The sequence below is a fragment of the Palaemon carinicauda genome, chromosome 3, assembly GCF_036898095.1.
Source record: "Palaemon carinicauda isolate YSFRI2023 chromosome 3, ASM3689809v2, whole genome shotgun sequence".
NCBI classification, from domain to species: Eukaryota; Metazoa; Arthropoda; class Malacostraca; order Decapoda; family Palaemonidae; genus Palaemon; species Palaemon carinicauda.
In genome coordinates this window covers 32,544,768-32,552,815 of record NC_090727.1, presented here as the reverse complement: position 1 = coordinate 32,552,815, position 8,048 = coordinate 32,544,768, and positions in this window count along the sequence as shown.

Sequence of the window (8,048 nt, the reverse complement as noted above, 5' to 3'; positions counted from 1 at the left end):
TAGGCTTTGTATATTTGATCATTAGAAAGTGAGATCTACCGCCATATTTCAACAGGCGGTGTACAATCACCCATGTGAGGTGTACTACCTTGTGTGCTTGTTAAAACAGGTTGCTTAGTAAAAGGGGATTGAAACAAGATATACCCATCCTTTACTTATGTCCAACGCCGAAATAGACAATAATACAATGTGAGTGCAAAATATGTTGTCATTCATTCTGACGAATGGCCGGCTTACTCTAGTTTAAATTTCATTGGTTTTATTCACAAGAATAATTATCATAAAAAAAAAAAAAAAAACTATCCTGGATCGTGGGCTCATACTCAAAGAATAGAAAGATCATGGTTGGATGCAAAAATCAGTATGCTCAGAAAAAAAAGTTCCCACAAAAGGCTGCAGTCACACGTTGACCTTTTTTATTGGAATGTTTGGCGAAAAGACTGTAGATTTATTTCTGCATTTTTTTTACAATATACAAGACGTAGGCTATACATCGTATATTGACTATGTATTATCTTAAGTAAATGAAAATTTTAATAATGCCACATTTCAATTTTTACATCAGGAATAATGTAGAAAAAACATATTTTTAAAAGTCGATTTAAACAACTAGATCGCCATATAGAATAAGATATTATAGGTAGGCCGCATACTAAAGTAGCTCCTGTTCTGTTGATTTTTGTATTCACAAAAAAAAAAAAAAAAAAAAAAAAATTGATAACTGGTAGCTTGGATCATTGTAAAGTTTTCCTTGATTCCAGTGTTTTCAAAACTATCGTGTTACATATAATTATGTCATACAGAGGGTATACAGTTTATTCGTGTAGTCCTTGCTTTTTTTTCATTACCTGCAAAAACGAACATACTTACATTTTGCCTACTCCTCATCTTCCTGCTTTCCTACAAAAAAGAAACGTGACATATTAGCCTTCCTCGTTTTCATGGCTTCACATTATTCTTCCCTTGGGCTAAAATCTCCGTTTACTCCACAAGACCCTTTGGAAGAGCTGCGATAATGAAGGGTCTTCAACGGCGACTCGCATTAGTCTTTCCAGATGAACGGATTCATCTTATTAATTTTTTGTTTTACTCACTTCTCCCCTGCCTATCTAATAAGGTTTATCCTCTCATCAGGTACAGGTTGATTGAAGTTGAAATTTATTCTCATTACGTGGGTTGGTTATTTCTTTCTCTCTTTTTATCATCCCTCATCGTTTAAACTATAAAGCGTCTCTCTCTCTCTCTCTCTCTCTCTCTCTCTCTCTCTCTCTCTCTCTCTCATGCCAGAAAACCTCCAATCAATCAATCTCTCTCTCTCTCTCTCTCTCTCTCTCTCTCTCTCTCTCTCTCTCTCTCTCTCGTATTCCAGCTACAAGTGTCATGCCTTTTCTGTTTTATTTTTTATGAACTTTTGATATATTTTGCGCACTTTTAAACTTTTACTTTTAGTTCTATTCACTGATATTTCATTGGAATTGGTGTTTCAATTTAAAGGAAAATTAGTTTCAATTCCATGTCATATGAAACTTTCCCTTTGGTTTTATAGCTCATATATATCTGAATATAAATATTTGGATGTTTTATTTTTTCTTTACTAAAAAACGTTATTTAATAAAGATGTTGCTAACGTGTGTTTATCTATTCATCTTTAATTCTCTTATTCCCACGGTTGAGCTACTTAGACTGTGCTTATTCCGTAGCTAATGTTGGCAGCATTCAAGATAAAGTTACTGATTACGGTTAGTCCCAATTTTGTTTGTTCTTAGATGATATCAAAGTCTAAATATACATTTTTAGACCTTGGATGAAACTACCCCTGTCCCTGAATGGCTTTTACTCTTATGAGCAACCCGTAATGAAATCAGTTGTAATGGGGAGAAGTTTTTTGGTAAAATACTATATTTTTTTTCAGCATGAATAGGTTTCTTTAAGATAGGATGGTAACAGAGAAACAACAAAACTACAGTCTTTCCCCCATTTATATTGCAATGGCTGGGTTCTAGAAGAACTATGTGTGGCGAAAAACTTCAACATTAATCACTTCATACAGCTAAACAGAAGACGCATGCTAATTGTGTCATACCCCCTACAGATGCAGTCCCATTCTTTAATGTACGTAGTGCCAAAGATTTGTGTGTGTATATATATATATATATATATATATATATATATATATATATATATATATATATATATATATATATATATATATGTGTGTGTGTGTGTGTGTATGTGTGTGTGTGTGTGTGTGTGTATAGAGTAAAAGTATACATTTATTTTGTTAAATTCAGCTACCTGGTAAAGTACTTCAATTTCGTTAATTCTAATTCAATAAAGAAGTTGATTAATTAATTTTTCACATTCTAAAGACATTCATTAATGCAATGACATCCATGAAATACGTTAAAAGATAAATGTGAAATAACGATCATTGTATCTCCTCTTTAACTTGACAATTACTAGTTACTGGCGATGCATCATAGTAACCAGAACTTGGGTTATGTTTGAGATGTTATGTTTGGTAGAGAAGGGAACAGGGCTTGCAAGGCTGGGGGGATCTCAAGTGCTGTTGTCGAGCAAGTCTTGGAAACAACTGTAATGGAAGTTTGCTGCCTGGAATGTATTGTTGTCGAGGAGTTGTGGAGAGTGGCAGAGAGGAATGGATAGCCGTTAATAACTTGCTGATGTAATGGTTTGAGTAATTGTGTTCGGTTATTCATTTGTTTATTTTATTTTGGTTCAGGAAGCTGTCATTTTGTTGGTGTGAGCAAAAAATTTGTAAGACCATTTTTTTTGTGTGTATCTTTGGAGACCGTGAGGAAATGTCAGTATGTTCACATGATTCAATATATACTTCAGTAATTTTCGATTTCAGGTGTGTAATGATTTCCCAACTAAATTTAATATTAAAAGGACGATAGAATATAGTTAGAATTGTTGAAAGAAGTTAAAGTTTTTTTTGGGTCAATATAGCGGAATTTCTATTTATTAGACCAGTGGTCTTCAACATTTTTTAATGTCATCCACCCCCATTAGTGATTAAGTAGAAGCTGTCCACTTATACCCCGAATAAGTCTCTTATTTAAAATCTCTGTTTCATATTTCATTTTTATGATAATGTAAACAGAAAAAAACGGTTTCTCTTATTTTTTATTTAACTTTTACATATTTATCCATATATTTACACACCTCATATCAAACTAAGAGGCTCAAAATACACAAGATAACATTAGGCATGCCGTTTAGATGCATTTTCCTTCATTGAAATAAAATTGCAGCCAATGTTTGCAATATTTGGTACGGTATCAATAAATAAAACAAATAGCTATCCTTTATAAAAAATCAGTGGCCTGGCTGCTATTAGACTTTGTCTGCTATTAGGTTGAATGGAAGTGTCAGACGATTTTCAAGTGCTACTCGCTTGAGAGGATCCTAGTTCAGGGTTGTATTCGTTTTCTCTGTCTTCACCAAAACTAAACTAGAGAACCATTCTTCACACAATTATGTTTGTAGGTATTTGTACAAATATAGCTATTGTCTGCTCAGCTAGATCCTTGTACTCTGGAATATCAAGCAGGGTAACCCAGAAATCCATGGGATGGCTAAATGTCTTGAAAACTGCTTTTTGTGAATTCCGCTCGAAGCTCCTAAAGAGCATCTCAATGATCAGTTCTTTCATCTGTGAAGGTATTAAGCTTCCTCATGTTGGAGGTCAGCTAGCCATTCTTACTGTCTGGGAAATAGAAGTCAATGATTTTTTGCATTAAAGTAAGTTGCCTGATAACTAAGATGTACCTCCAGTGTCCGCTCTGTGGCCTGCATACCATGTTCCCAGCTACATTCTCTCATAAATGAATCAAATAATTCAAAATAAAAAAACTCATGTTTTCTACATTGCTTTTCTATTTTTCACCTTCAGTTTACATGCATTTATTTTCCATATACTTCTAAAAATATCCCCACCTTTGCCTTGCCTACTGAAGTTTAGCATGTTCAGGTGATCGAAGATTGAAGCCATGTTAAACAATTTTGTCAGCCAGAGCATATCCTGACATTTAACTGCCATGGGGTTTGCTTCCTCAGTAAGAAGTACTAATTCTACCCAAAATCAGACATAATTTCTGTAGATGAAATATGGTAATCAATCGGGTCTATATTACAAGGTTAACGTTGAAATTCATTCCAGTTATAAAAATCTGTATCATGATACTAAGGCTAAGTTAACATTGTAGGCGCTCTTTGGAAATCGTCATGTGTGATCAGGGTCCAAGGGAGTTTGATGGCTCTCTCATCTGAAGGAAACAAACGGAAGTATTGGAAGATAATTTTCTGAAGGGTTTCGTAAGAAAAATTAAACTTCCGTTTTTCAAGTCTGCGGTGGCGAAGAATTCTAATCAATATTGAAAATGAAAAAAAAAAATAATTATAAAATTCTGTAAATAGATACAAATTTGAAATAGAACTTGCTGTGTAGAAGAGTGGGTATACTCCAGGTATGTGAAGTACCGAGGAATAGATGAGGAAGTGTTCTCCTCATCCGTAGATATAAATAGTGAAAGAAGTAATTTGAGGTAACCCACGTAGGAAACCGCAGCAGAAGACGCCCTCTCGACCATCGCTCAAGTAACCTCCTATGTGTTACCATAAAATAACAAGCACTCCATGTCATTTTGGTCAATATTGTTAACCTCCAGCATTCTGATGGCACTTAGTTCAAGTTTTTGACAACCGGAAAAAATCGTCCCAAAACAAACTATTGTAAATTAAGAAAGAAGCAAATAGGAAGGGAGATAGAAGCTCTAGAATTGAAATATTTCCGTTTGTTAGGGTAGAGAGAGAGAGAGAGAGAGAGAGAGAGAGAGAGAGAGAGAGAGAGAGAGACTTAAAAAGCTCTTATGATTTTATATAATGGACATAAGGAGTAATGGTACTTAGTAATGCTAGTACGAAAAGGAAATAAGTGTGTAGCGGTAGACTAAGCGACAGAACGAATTTAAGCATTTTTTTTTGTAATGTTTACAATTTGATAAACCTACAAAGAGAAACGTGGAAATATTAGATTTTAAAAAAGCCTCAATTTAATATACTCCTCTGTGTGTTGAGAGAGAGAGAGAGAGAGAGAGAGAGAGAGAGAGAGAGAGAGAGAGAGAGAGAGAGAGAGCGGAATGAACTTGGGATACTTACGAAAGGCAGGCGGAAGGGAATGGGCCTGGGGCAGCTATGTCGTTCAAAATTAACCCTTTAATAGCTCTCACAAGAGAAAACTGGTGCCGGCTTTTAATAAACTTAAAAAGGAGAAAAACGATCGACCTCCAACTCTTAGTCGCATTTTCCAAGAGGATTGTCATAAAGCAGCAGAGGCAGTTAACGAACCGCTTTGTTTTAGAAGAAAAATGTTTAGTTTTCCTTCTTTCTCCGCTGCAATTTTCTCCAAGATAAGCAAGGTAGGTTTATACAGTCTACAGAGGAGGATTTCAGCCTTGATGGCGAGATACCAAGAATTAGATTATTTCTGTGAGTGGTTCTCAAGATCAAAGGACACGGGGGCGGGGGGTGATAGAGACCTTGAGGCCGCCAGTGAAGTAAGACACGAGACATCATGGGAAGAAAGATTTAATTTTTACTGCCTTTGCTTTATTGCCTTTAATACACGTTTGTTAAAGTTCATTTCCTTAGGGGTAAGTAGATCTGCATTTTATTTAATTAGATTTCATTTATGGTATCTCTCCTTTTATAAATATGTATATATATATATATATATATATATATATATATATATATATATATATATATATATATATATATATATATATATATATATATACATATATATATATATATACACACACACACATATATATATATATATATATATATATATATATATTTGTCTTTATATGCGGGTATATATTCATTATTATAGGATGAGATTGCTATCATCATTCTTTTAATACCCATGTGACCAAGCTACAATCCCAGTTGAAAAAGCAGAAAGCTACAAGGCCAAGGGCCTCAACAGGGAAAGTAGCCCATTGTTTAGTATTTCCTGTTTGGAAGTCATGTAGTTTTTCATGTCTGTCAATTCATCGGAGGTTGTAATGTAGAATATGAATTAGGTAACCCAATTTGATTATCCTTACCAAATTGGTTACAACAATGTGTTTAATGTTTTATTGATTGTGGTATGGTTAAACCTTTAGGTATAAAAACGGCAAATTATATTTTGTATGTGTATATTATGTGTTGCATGTTGTAAGTAGTAAACCAAATAATCAAGAGTAACTCTCTAATCCTGGTTTCCGTTGTCTCAGGTTGTTTTTCGGGAATTCTGAGGATAGATACATTCATTAAAGTATATGTTTATTAATTGGTTTAGTTGTCCTGGAGCCGTCTACACCATTGTTATCAGCTCTTCTACCACTACCCCACCATGGCGATTATAACGAGTAATAAAGAAAAGAGAAAATTTACTTCCAAGGATTTATGTATAGAAAGAAGATAGTAAGATTACATGGAGATGTGTTAAGGAACCTCTTGTTTGTAAAGGCACCATGACCACCAGCATTGATATAACTTATCCTGCACCAGCTAATGACCACAATCACGCTCCTGTTTATGCAGCTATAGCAGCCATGCATCAACAAAATTAAGAAAAAAGCAGCAGAGACAAAACATAAACCTAGCCAGATTTACAGCAATAACCTGGTAGAACTACCAGCTGAAGCAAAGGCATCACTCCCAAGTGAGAACATCATAAAGAGAACGTTGCATAACCTAAGATAAAAAACTATCCACCAGTACCTGAAAGACTTGAGGAACTGCAGCTTACTGGAGAGTGGACAAAAACTGCCTCTCTGGAGCCCAGGTCATTTGTGTTCTAACACTTAGACAATGGACCAGGTACTGCCAACCCTATTTATTGCCTTAGGTTCTGATGAGCCTTTGCAGTTACTTGCTTCTGCTTATACATGGCTGATGGGTGGCAACTATACAATGGCCTCACCAGGATTTCTACAGCTTTATGTAATATGCTACCCAATTGGTAGCACTGCAGTTTCTACTGTTTTTGTATGTCTCGAAAATAAAACACTAGATTCATATGTAACACTACTATGAGCCATCATGGATCGCTGCCGTGAGATTGAACTCTACCCAGACCCAACAGTTATAATTGTTGACTTTGAACAGTAAATCCTCCTAGCTATCAATAATGTTTTTTTGGACCGTAATCGCATGGAAGGATTTTTCTACCATTCTAACATCTCACTCTGAGTAGTTGGAGAAAAATAGCCTACAGGATCCTTGACGACCTTATCAACCATTACAAAGAGAGTAAGGAATTTCATCAATTCTGTGGACAGATTGACTATCGGTCATTTTTACGTTTTGCAGATGTCCCTACATTATTGGAATTACTCAAGTCTAGTGCTTGATGAGACACCCCCACTGATTGAGTAATTCAATTAAACGTATGTATCTCGTATGTTCAGAGAAGACGGGCTATTCGGTGTATTCTAGTAAGATTTCCTCCGGAACTTTGGGACGTACATCAGCCTGCACTGAACGACTGTCCCAAGACTGGCAACTTACGTGAAGTATGGAACAAAAAATTTGACTATCTTGTTGATTAGCAGCACCCATCTAAATGGAAACTTAAAAGAACAATGCAGAAGGGAGAGGCTTTTGTGAGTATAATGGTAGAAAGGGACTCCGTTGGTGATCCACCCAGAAAGAAAACAAAGTTTATTCTGATCTACAATAAAAATGAAAAGTTTATGGAAAGACTACATTGAAGAAAGGAAAACTTCTTGAGAGAAGTGTTACGTGGACTTGGTCATTACATAAGATCATAGTTTAAAAATTCTGCTTTTAAAGGTTGATATTAAATTCTGTTCACGTTTAACAAGTCTACATTTTGTATTTTCATACATTATAAAAAAATCTAATAAAATAACATGTTTTTTCCAAACCGAATTTTTCCTTTGTGCCATCTTTTCTTGCCTTACTTCCTCTTCCATTTTTACCTCTGCCATTATTCCCTAAATTAG